This window comes from Nicotiana tomentosiformis, chromosome 9, assembly GCF_000390325.3.
Source record: "Nicotiana tomentosiformis chromosome 9, ASM39032v3, whole genome shotgun sequence".
In the NCBI taxonomy this organism is placed as follows: Eukaryota; Viridiplantae; Streptophyta; class Magnoliopsida; order Solanales; family Solanaceae; genus Nicotiana; species Nicotiana tomentosiformis.
Genome location: NC_090820.1, coordinates 29,540,190 through 29,552,802, shown reverse-complemented (window position 1 = coordinate 29,552,802; position 12,613 = coordinate 29,540,190).

Genomic DNA, 12,613 nt, shown 5'->3' with positions numbered 1-12,613 from the left:
GGATGAATGACCACTCTAATCGGTCAAAAGCTTTCTCAAGATATATTTTGATCATCTATTTACCTACTCTATCCTGTATTTTCCTAAAGAAGTGCATAATTTCCTGGACAAGTATAGCATTATCAGGGCAGCTGCCCTACGACCTTTGAGGAAGCTGCTTTGGGTTGGGTTAATTAACTTAGGCACTAGAGGTCTGATTCTGTGCACTATAATTTTAGTAATAATTTTATAAATCATATTGCAAAGACCAATAGGTCGATATTGAGTAATAGACTCTAGGTGTTGAACTTTAAGGATTAGAGTGATGTGAGTTGAATTGATCTCCGGTGGGATGATGGAATTAGTAAAAGCATTTTGGCATGTTTGGATAGCTGTCTATTTAGTTTGGGACCAAACTTTCTGGAAAAAGATGGGGCGAAGGCCATCTGGGCCATATGCTTTTAGTGGTTGTAAAGAATGGACTGTTTTAAAAATTTCAGCAGTTGATAATGGTAATTGTAGTGATTGAATATCTGATGACGTTAGAGAGTTGGAATATGTAGGAATGTATTCATGTTGGCTAGTGCTTAGTTGTGTGGTATATGGTTGTTGAAAATGGTTGAATTTTGTTTGATGGATGGTGTCAGTATCAGAAAGTCCAATTACCTACTGTGTTATGAAAACTTAATATACGATTGCGTCTACGTCTATGTATAGTTGAAAGGTGAAAAATTTTTGTATTTACATCACCCTCAATTAACCATTGGATTCGAGATTTTAATTTCCAAAATTATTCTTCACTATATAATAACGTGTTAAAGTCTGTGATAAGTTGGTTTTCTAAATTGTAATGGAATGAGTTTTTGTTATTAGGATTCATGCGTTCTAGACCCTTTAATCGAGCAATAAGAAACTTTTTTTTTGTAGAATGTATTACCAAAAGTATGTTTATTCCAATGGCATGCTAATTCGGTAGATTATGTTAGGCTGGTTGGATAGTGTGATTGATTAAGCCACGTTTGGTTTACAATATTAGGGAATTGTGGATGTTTTAACCACATTGTTTCGAATTTGAAAGATGAAGCTGGCTTGGAGTAGGGCTTGGTTAAGTTTAGAAGTAGGGGCAGTGGTCACAATGTGTTCGTGGTAGGTGTTTAACAGTGGAATCTTGAAATAGTTCTAGCCATGCATTATTAGCAGACAATTTATCCAATCGTTCCATGATTAGTTTATTAGGGTTTTAATTTGAGTGATTGAACTTAGGTTTGTTAGTCCATGTAAAACGTGAACCTGAGAAACCTAAGTCAATCGTATTAATGTTATTTATTGTTACATATCGTATTTTTCGTACGTTAAAGTTTCGTCTTCAGTTAATTGACATAAACTCGGGGATGAGATTATCTTAAGGTTAGCATATTTATGCTATTTATAACAAGCAATAAGTAAGTGCCATGAAGGAAAGGGTACACGAATTAAAGAAAATGAATTTCGTTGAAGGTTGTCGATTTGGGATAAAATACGGGTCGAGTGATAATAACCGATATTTATGGACTAGTATCATGCAAGGTACCATATAACCGTGATAGTATGATGTATAAAGTGTATTATAAATAAGTAGAATTTTAAGTAATTTGAGACAATTCTTAATTATGCGGGTAATTGTTTAATTACCGGGTAGCGGGATATTACAAAATTAGTTAATTAATTATTGTATAAGATCAAAATCCCCACCCCACCCCCACGTGGCAGCAAGCCTCTAAATCAAACAAGTGACTCTTAGTCATTGTTGATTAGGTGGCAACTTAGTATGATAGTTAAAAGACATTTCATTTCTAAAGTCTTGAATACAAGAACACTATAGCAAACGTTAGCAATTCCTAAGCTTTCAACAAAAATTTCTTGCAACAATTCCTGTAAGCTTTCAACATCACACGTTAACAATTCCTACAAAATAACACTATAATCAGAGGTTGAGAACGTTGGCCATTCTTATACGTTTTCAAATTTTCATTTTAAAACACTGGAATCAGATTCTAAATGTCACATTAAGCAACGTGATTCCTACAAGTTTCAACAATTCCAGCGAGAATTATTTACATATTAGCAACGTAAGATTTTGGGATTCTAATGGAGTACGGTGCTACCTTTTCCAAGATTATCATACGGAATTTTTCCCTACTCCAGGTATGTTAAGGCTAAGCCCTTTCTTTATTTTGGCATGATCTCGTAATTACACGAGTTTGATAACGAGGAATAAAGAAAAATTCATATCCCGGAATTTACGTATATTTTACTAGTTTAGTAAGTTACAATATTATCTTTATCGAGACTTCATATTTATTTGAGTATTTTTCTTTTTCCAGTCAAGAGAGCAGAGAGTCTATATATACAGTATTACAGTATTTTCATTACCATCGAGCTAATATTGATAGACAGGCCCCTATTGAGCAACCTCTTATCAGATGGTAAGTTATATACCGAGCCTACTGTGGCCGAGCGCCTATGAGCGAGCCTAGTTTGCCGAGATACAGAGCCTAGTATGGCCGAGCGCCTATGAGCGAGCCTACTACGGCAGAGCAATTGTATATATATACCGAGCCTTGTAGGGCTAGACAACTATTTTACTTACTATATTAAGAGAGTTGAGTCAGTATCAGCAGGTGAGCATATCTTCAGATTATCTTTGACTCCCAGTTACTTTCAGCTATTATTATTATTAATTCAGTTTCAGCTTTCAGTTATATTATTGCCTTGCATATTTCGTATTGACGTCTCTTTCTTTGGGGATACTGCATTTCATGTGTACATGTTCAGATAGACAGACGGGTAAACCTCCTCAGTAAGTGTTGCCCGAGTTTAGCTTTATCGGTAAGCTCCCCGTCCTTCGGAGTTGCCGGGTCTAGAAGTTTTGTGTATATATGTAGATAGGTTATGGGTAGGTCGAGGCCCTGTTCCGATCACAGTACATTTATTAGTAGAGGCTTGTAAACATATCCTGTCAGTTAGTGCAGTATGTTGAGCTTGTATGCCCTGTACATATATTTTGTTGGCTTGTCAGTTGTAGTAATTATGACGGATTAGTCTCTATTCAGTTTTATATTTTTCATCGCACATTATCTTGTAATGTGGCCCATGGCCAAAGAATTACATTACATATTCAGAGTCACTTAGTCGCAAGTGGTACGCAAGGATAGGTGAGGCACTGGGTGCCGGTCTCCCCCCACCCCCACCCTCCCAGGCTCAGGGTGTGACAAAAGTAGTATCAGAGAAGTTCTGTCCTAGGGAGTCTACAAGCCGTATCTAGTAGGGTCTTGTTTATAGATGTGTGGTGCACCACATTATATAAGCAGGGGACTATAGGGCATCTAGGAATTTGTTACCCTTCTTTCAAATCTAAATCGTGTTGTAGCACTGAGTTAAAGGAAATTTGAGTTAAACTTACGTGTTGGCGTTTGCATGCACAGATGATGGTAACTAGGAAGACTACGGCTATCCAGAGGAGAGAAACAGCAGTAGGTGAGGGGACTAGCAGGGTACCCCAGTAGATGGGGCCCAATCAGAGGCCCAGGGAGAGACCCCTACTCAGCGATTACCGTCTCCTCCGCCACCTGAGGAGATTCCTAGGGAGACTGCACATCCAGTTCCCCCTCTGATTCCATCAGATCAGGACTTAAGGAGTGCGATTCATTTGTTGGCATAGTTGGTAGCTACCCAACAACAGGCTAGGGCATCCGCTAGTGCAAGACCTTTTGAGGGATCTGGGAGTTCAAGGGTCCGCGAGTTTATTGCTTTGAGTCCCCTAGAGTTCACGGGGACAAATAAGAGGGAGGACCCATAGGATTTCATAGATCAGCTTCACAGCATGCCACGGAGAAAGAGGCAGTTGAGCTAGCAATTTTTTGACTCCGTGATATAGCCATCCTTTGGTACGAGGGATGGGAGAGGTCCAGGGGACGTGATGCACCTCCAGCTATTTGGGAGAATTTTTTGGATGCCTTCCTTGACCAGTACTTACCGTGGGAGATCCAACAGGCTCGAGTCGATCAGTTTCTAGCCCTCAAGCAGGGCAATATGAGTGTTCGATAGTATAGTCTCCGTTTTGACTCATTGGCCAGATATGCACCATCCATAGTTGCTACTATGCGGGACAGGATTCACAGGTTTATAGCAGGGTTGGCCCCAGAGTTGACCGAGGCATGTGCCACCGCTGCATTACAGGATAGTATGGATATCTCCTGGATTCAGGCATTCGCCCAGAAAATAGAAAGGGGTAGGCATCTGCAACAGGGTACAGATAGGACTGAGTCAGGACAGCGCAAGAAGATGATATTTGCCAGGTCACAGGAGCAGTCTCAGGGTCGTTATAGGCCCCAGTACTTCGAACGGCCACCTAGGCCTCCGCCACCTCAGTTATAGGGTTATAGGTATGACCGTTATACTCAGTCAGGACCAGGTGAGAGCTCACGGGCGTCAGGTTTGCAGCGAAAGCGAGGTTTAGGGCAGACATAGACATTTTCGCCGCGGTGTGACATATGTGGTAGAGGACACTTGGGCCAATGCTGAGCCGGTTCCGATGCTTGTTATACATGTGGACGTCCGGGGCATATGATGCGAGATTGCCCAAATAGATATCCTGGGGGTATGGCACAACCAGCGAATTCAACAACAGGATCATCTATATCTGTGCATCCTTCAGGGCACGAGTCTCAGTCCTCGGCTGGTAGAGGTCGAGGCAGAGGTACAAGTTCTAGTTCAGGTGGTAACCAGAATCGTAGTTATGCTTTAGCGGGTCGACAGGACCAGGAGCCTTCACCAGACGTTGTGACAGGTATGTTGACCATTTGCTCTCATATTGCTTATGCCTTGATAGATCCAGGATCTACTTTATCGTGTATTACCCCATTGGTCGCGGGAAAATTTTGGTATAGTGCCTGAAATACAAAGTGATTCTTTGCGGTATCTACACCGGTCGGAGAATCAATTATCGCTAGACGGGTTTATCGAGGTTGTACAATGTCAGTTTGTGGTCGTCAGACCTCAGCCAACCTAGTTGAGCTAGAGATGTTGGATTTTGATGCTATCATGGGCATGGACTGGTTGGCAGCTTGCTATGCCACAGTTGATTGTCTAGCAAAGATAGCTAGATTTCATTTTCCGGGTGAGCCAGTCCTTGAATGGGTAGGTAATACAGTGACACCCAAATGTAGGTTTATTTCCTATCTGAAGGCGAGGAAAATGATCGCAAAAGGGTGCATTTATCATATTGTGCGAGTTAGAGATGTGGATGCAGAGATACCTACACTTCAGTCTATTCCAGTAGTAAAAGAGTACGCATATGTATTCCCAGATGAACTTCCAGGTATTCCTCCAGAGCGAGAGATTGATTTTGGCATTGATTTGCTTCCGGGAACTCAACCAATATCCATCCCTTCGTATAGAATGGCACATGCCGAATTGAAGGAGTTGAAGGAGCAATTAAAAGATTTACTAGAGAAAGGTTTCATCAGACCCAGTACCTCACCTTAGGGTGCACTGGTACTATTTGTACGGAAGAAAGATGACTCGCTGAGGATGTGTATCGATTATAGGCAACTGAACAAGATAACTATTAAGAATAAGTATCCACATCCAAGGATAGACGACTTGTTTGATCAGTTGTAGGGAGCTAGATGCTTTTCAAAGATAGATTTGAGGTCGGGGTACCACCAGGTTAGAGTTCGGGAGAGAGATATTCCCAAGACAGCTTTCAAGACCCGATATGGCCACTTCGAGTTTCTTGTCATGTCCTTCGGGTTGACGAATGCACCTGCCGTATTTATGGGCTTGATGAACATCCTATTTCGGCCAGATTTAGATCTGTTTGTGATAGTCTTTATTGATGATATTTTAGTTTATTCACATTCAGAGGATGAGCATGCGGACCACCTATGAGCGGTACTCCAAACCCTCCGTGATAGTAAATTATATGCTAAGTTTTCTAAATGTGAGTTCTGGTTGAAGTCTGTAGAATTCTTGGGGCACATTGTATCTGATGGAGGTATAAAGGTAGACACTCAGAAGATTGAGGCTGTGAAATCCTGGCCTAGACCTACCACTCCGACGGAGATTCATAGCTTTCTAGGCGTAGTAGAATACTACCGGAGGTTCGTAGAGGGTTTTTCTTGCAGAAAGAAACTAAGTTTTAGTGGACGGAGGCTTGTGAGCGGAGTTTCCAGGAGCTTAAAAATAGGCTGACTTCAGCGCCAGTTCTAGCACTTCCAGAGGGTCCAGATGGTTATGCCATGTATTGTGAGGCCTCAGGTGTCAGGTTAGGATATGTCCTGATGCAACATGGGAAAGTAATTGCGTATGCTTCAAGGCAGTTAAGGAAGCATGAGCGGAATTATCCGACCCACGACCTCGAATTAGATGCGATTGTCCATGCATTTAAGATATGGCGGCATTATTTATATGGTATTCATGTTGATGTATTTACAGATCATAAAAGCCTGCAATACATCTTCAAGCAAAAAGAGTTGAATTTACGACAGAGGCGTTGGCTTGAGTTATTAAAAGATTACGATGTTAACATTCTCTACCATCCAGGGAAAGCTAATGTTGTAGCAGACGCCTTAAGTCGCCGATCTATGGGTAGCTTAGCACATGTAGAGGCCGGAAAAAGACAATTAACTAGAGAGATTCATCAATTGGCTTGTTTGGGGGTTCAATTAGTAGACTCTGGCAATGGTGGAGTTGTACTCCAAAATACTGCAAAATCATCTCTCATAGTTGAAGTAAAGGAGAAGCAGTACGAGGACCCAGAGTTGGTCAAGTTGAGAGAGCGAGTTCCGCAGCAGAAAAAGCCGTTGTTAGAACTCAAGGGAGATAGGGTTCTCAGATTCAGGGGTCGTTTGTGTGTTCCAGATGTAGCAGGACTATGAGACAGGATTATGTCAGAGGTACATCATTCGTGGTACTCCATTCATCCTGGGTCGACGAAGAAGTATCATGACATTAAGGAAGATGTATTAGTGGAACGATATGGAGAAAAACATTGCTGAGTATGTCGCTCAGTGCCCTAGTTGCCAGCAGGTTAAGATAGAGCACAAGAAGCCCGGAGGGCTAATACAGACTATAGAGATCCCGACAGGAAAATGGGAGGCGATAAACATGAACTTTATCACGGGTTTACCTCGTTCTCATCGTATGTTCGATTCCATATGGGTGATAGTCGATAGGCTCACGAAATCAGCTCATTTCCTACCGGTCATATCTACATATACAACAGAAGATTATGCAAAATTAGATATTAAGGAGATAGTGCGACTACACGGAGTATCAGTATCTATTATAGTTGACCGTGGGGCCCAGTTTACAGCATATTTTTGGAGGTCATTTCAGAGAGGTCTAGGAACTTAGGTGAATCTCAGCACTGCTTTTCATCCACAAACTGATGGACAAGCCGAGCGCACAATTCAGACGCTCGAGGATATGTTACTAGCATGTGTGTTGGATTTTAAAAGAAGTTGGGATGAACATCTACCTCTTATCGAGTTTGCATATAATAACAATTACCACTCCAGTATCCAGATGGCTCCGTACGAGGCTTTGTATGGGCGTAAGTGCAAATCTCCTATAGGGTGGTTTGATATTGGAGAATCTGGATTACATGGGCCAGACCTGGTTCAGCAGGCCATAGAAAAAGTAAAGCTCATCCGGGAGCAATTCTTGACAGCTCAGAGTCGTCAGAAGTCATATTCTGATGTGCGGCGACGAGATTTAGAGTTCAGGGTTAATGACTGGGTATTCTTAAAGGTATCACCTATGAAGGGTGTGATGGGGTTTGGCAAGAAAGGCAAACTTAGCCCACGGTATATTGGGCCTTATAGGATCATTCGGAGAGTGGGACAAGTAGCTTATGAGTTAGAATTTCCCACAGAATTGGAGTCTGTCCATCCGAGTTTTCAAGTATCCATGCTACGAAAGTGCATTGGCGATCCTACCCGAGTGGTGCCCACAGATGATGTACAGATTACGGAGGACTTGTCATATGAGAAAATTCCGGTTGTCATCCTAGACCGACAAATCCGCAAGCTTCGGAATAAGGAGGTGGCCTCCGTGAAGGTTTTATGGAGACGCAAGAATCTGGAAGAGATGACGTGGGAAGCGGAGGAAGAAATGAAGTCTAAATACCCCCACCTATTTCAAACTGAAGATATGGCTCGAGGTGGGATACCTCAGCACAGCTCTATTCAGGCCAGTAGGTCATCAGGTATGCTCTCATTTTTTACTCTCAGAATTTATAATGGACAGTTGTGTAAAGCTAAGTGTTGTTATTATAGACAGTGGCCATGTATGGTATGTATAGTATGTTTTTTGGCTGCGTACAGGTTGGTTTTAGTCTAGTGTACGGAAGAGACTCTGGCAAAAATTTTCACAAAGTATCTAAGAGAATACATTCGAGGACGAATGTTTCTAAGGAGGGAAAGATGTTACATCTCGCATTTTTCGTACGTTAAAGTTTCGTCTTCAGTTAATTGACATAAACTCGGGGATGAGATTATCTTGAGGTTAGCATATTTATGCTTTTTATAACAAGCAATAAGTAAGTGCCATGAAGGAAAGGGTACACGAATTAAAAAAAATAAGTTTCGTTGAAGGTTGTCGATTTGGGATAAAATACGGGTCGATCGATAATAACCGATATTTATGGACTAGTACCATGCAAGGTACCATATGACTATGATAGTATGATGTATAAAGTGTATTAAAAATAAGTAGAATTTTAAGTAATTTAAGATAATTCTTAATTATGCAGGTAATTGATTAATTATCGGGTAGCGGAATATTACCTAATTAGTTAAGTAATTATTACATAAGATCAAAATCTCCACCCCACCCCCCACGTGGCAGCAAGCCCCTAAATCAAACAAATGACTCTTAGTCATTGTTGATTAGGTGGCAACTTAGTATGATAGTTAAAACGCATTTCATTTCTAAAGTTTTGAATACAAGAACACTACAGCAAACGTCGGCAATTCCTAAGCTTTCAACAAAAATTTCTTGCAACAATTCCTATAAGCTTTCAACATCAAACGTTAACAATTCCTACAAAATAACACTATAATCAGAGGTTGAGAACGTTGGCCATTCTTATACGTTTTCAGCTTTTCTTTTTCAAACACTAGAATCAGATTCTAAATGTCACATTAAGCAACGTGATTCCTACAAGTTTCAACAATTCCAACGAGAATTATTTACATATTAGCAACGTAAGATTTTGCGATTTTAAGGGAGTACGGTGCTACCTTTTCCAAGAATATCATACGAAATTTTTCCCTACTCCAGGTATGTTAAGGCTAAGCTCTTTTTTCAGTTTGGCATGATCTTGTAATTACACGAGTTTGATAACGAGGCATAAAGAAAAATTCATATCCCGGAATTTACGTATATTTTACTAGTTTTGTAAGTTACAATATTATATTTATCGGGACTTCATATTCATTTGAGTTTTTCCTTTTTTCAGTCAAGAGAGCACATAGTTTATATATATATATATATATATATATATATATATATATATATATATATATATATATATATATATATATATATATATATATAGTATTACAGTATTTTCATTACCATCGAGCTATAATCAATAGACAGGCCCCTATTGGGCAACCTCTAATCAGATGGTAAGTTATATACCGAGCCAACTGTGGCTGAGCGCCTATGAGTAAGCCCAGTTGGCAGAGATACAGAGCCTAGTATGGCCGAGCGCCTATGAGCGAGCCCACTACGACAGAGAAGTTATATATATATATATATATATATATATATATATATATATATATATATATATATATACTGAGCCTTATAGGGCCAGACAGCTATTTTACTTACTATATTGGGAGAGTTGAGTCAGTATCAACAGGTGAGCATATCTTTAGATTATCTTTTGACTCCCAGTTACTTTCAGTTATTATTATTATTAATTCAGTTTCAGCTTTCAGTTATATTATTGTCTTGCATACTCGGTACATTATTTCGTACTGACATCCCTTTCTTTGGGGACGCTGCATTTCATGCGTGCAGGTTCAGATAGACAGACGGGTAGACCTCCTCAGTAGGTGTTGCCCGAGTTCAGATTTATCGGTAAGCTCTCCGTCCTTCAAAGTTGCCGGGTCTAGAAGTTTTGTGTATATATGTAGATAAGTTATGGGTAAGTCGGGGCCCTTTTCCGATCACAGTACATCTATCAGTAGAGGCTTGTAGATATATCATGTGAGTTAGTGAAGTATGTTGGGCTTGTAGGCCCTGTACGTATATTTTGTTGGCTTGTCAGTTGTAGTAATTATGACGGCCTTGACGGCCCAACTTTATGTTGACATTTAGACAGCGTTAGTCTCTATTCAGTTTTATATTTTTCATTGCACATTATCTTGTAATGTGGCCCATGGCCAAAGTATGACATTACATGTTCAGAGTCTCTTAGTCGCAAGTGGTACGCAAGAATAGGTGAGGCACTGAGTGTCGGTCGCCCCGGGCTCGGGGCGTGACATTTATGCACTTATTAAAGTTTGATGAGCTGTTAGCACGTAGGGGTGCCCCTCTGAATTTTTCATAAGAGTTTGATATTTCGTTAAAATCGCCACATAATAGCCATGTACTATTATAGTTGGCATGAACAGTTTCTAAATTTTTCCAAAGAAGTTGACGATATGAATAGATGTTATTAGCATATATTAAGGAAAAAAACCAAGGTGGTGCTTTATTTTCCTGGATGGAGGCATGCATTTCCTGGCTTGTAACAGTGACTAGGTTGACCATCAGTTCATTAGCATGCCAAAGTAATAAGATTCTACCCGATTGACCATGTGCAGCAACTTGGATGAAATCAGTGTAGTTGAACTCGTTGAGGAGATCAGCATGCTCTTCCATTTTGGTCTCCGTCAGGCATAAAATTGAAGGGTTGTTCCAAGTGATGAGAAAGCGCAGGTTCCGGTAGAAGTCTTGATTGCTTTCTCCTCGACAGTTCCAAAGCATAATCTTCATGAGACCTTCAAGGTGTGTGTGGCTTCCTCCTGGAGCCGTTGAAAGTTCCAAATGCATCAGGAGATGTGGTGGAATGTATGGTGCAGCAGGCAATAAATTGTCGTTGAGTGTTGGAATCATAAGTATCACATACTTCTCCTCCATGGAGAAGGGGTTGAGACGTATATTCAGTGAAGTTTTCTGCACTGCTGGAGGGATTAAAATTAGGTAATTTTTCGATGTTTTCTGACATGGAGATCGTCAGGAAGTCGCTCAGCACCATTGATTCCATGAAAGTCTCTGGTCGGTCATTGTCTTCTTCTACCTGTTGTGGCACTTCCGGCGGTATAGTAGGTGGTGGTGGAGTACGTTGCGGCATTTCCATCACTTCCTGATGTGCTGGAGCTGCACTACAAAAAATCTGCTAAAAACCGACCAACTATTTCCGACCAACTTAGTCGGTCAAAAAAAGCGACCAAAAACCGTCCGGGTTGGACGGAAACTAGGGGAAAAAAAATTATATTTTTTTTAAACTAAATACCGACCAACGTTGGTCGGTAAATTGGTCAACGAATTGACCCAGCTGGTCAGACAAGAAAATTTTGGATTACCGACCAACGTTGGTCGGTAATCTGGATCCAATTTTTTAAATTTTAATAATTATTTTATTATTTAAAATATTTTATAATATTTAAGAATTTATATTTAAAATTACCGACCAACGTTAGTCGGTTAATGTAAGGGAAGCATTTACCGACCAACTTTGGTCGGTAATTGTTATTTTCTGCAAAATAACCGACCAAAGTTGGTCGGTTATTACGTCAATATTGATCAAACTTTCGAATTACTTTTATATTTACTATCTAAATAATATAAATGTAATTCGTTAACACTTTTGTAATACAAATAATGAATACACTACCATATACTATGTATAACATGCTATTTGTAAATTGATTCATCGACTTATAACTTACTTCGATGCATCGATGAATATTAAAAACAAAACGTTTGACCTATATCGATTAATAGTAAAAACAAAACGTCTCGACTTATATCGATTAATCTAGCTATGCCATGCATTATTAGTGATGAATGAATGAAAAATAAAAGAATTAATACTAAACATCTTTGACATATATATATATATATATATATATATATGTATATATATGGATCACAAATTAAATAAACGAAAGAAGCTATTAGTATTAAGTAAACGAGTTAAATTAATAGGTCAAACATGGTCAAACTTTAACAAGCTATATATATACACACTAACATATACTATAACAAGCTATATATATAGTTAAAGTATTACAGTGAAGTGTGTTTGTGTGTGTGTATATATATATATATATATATATATATATATAAGAACACGAAGCGCTAGGACCACAAGGTCGGGTTCTTTTAGGGATAGACTTGGGAAAATACTAATTAGTATATATACTTTATCATCAAATATATCTATTTGTAAATTGATTCATCGACTTATAACTTACTTAGATGTATCGATGAATATTAATCGATGATTCATCAAAACGTCTCGACCTATATATCGATTAATCTATGTCATGCATTATTAGTGATGAACGAATGAAAAAAGAAGTTATTA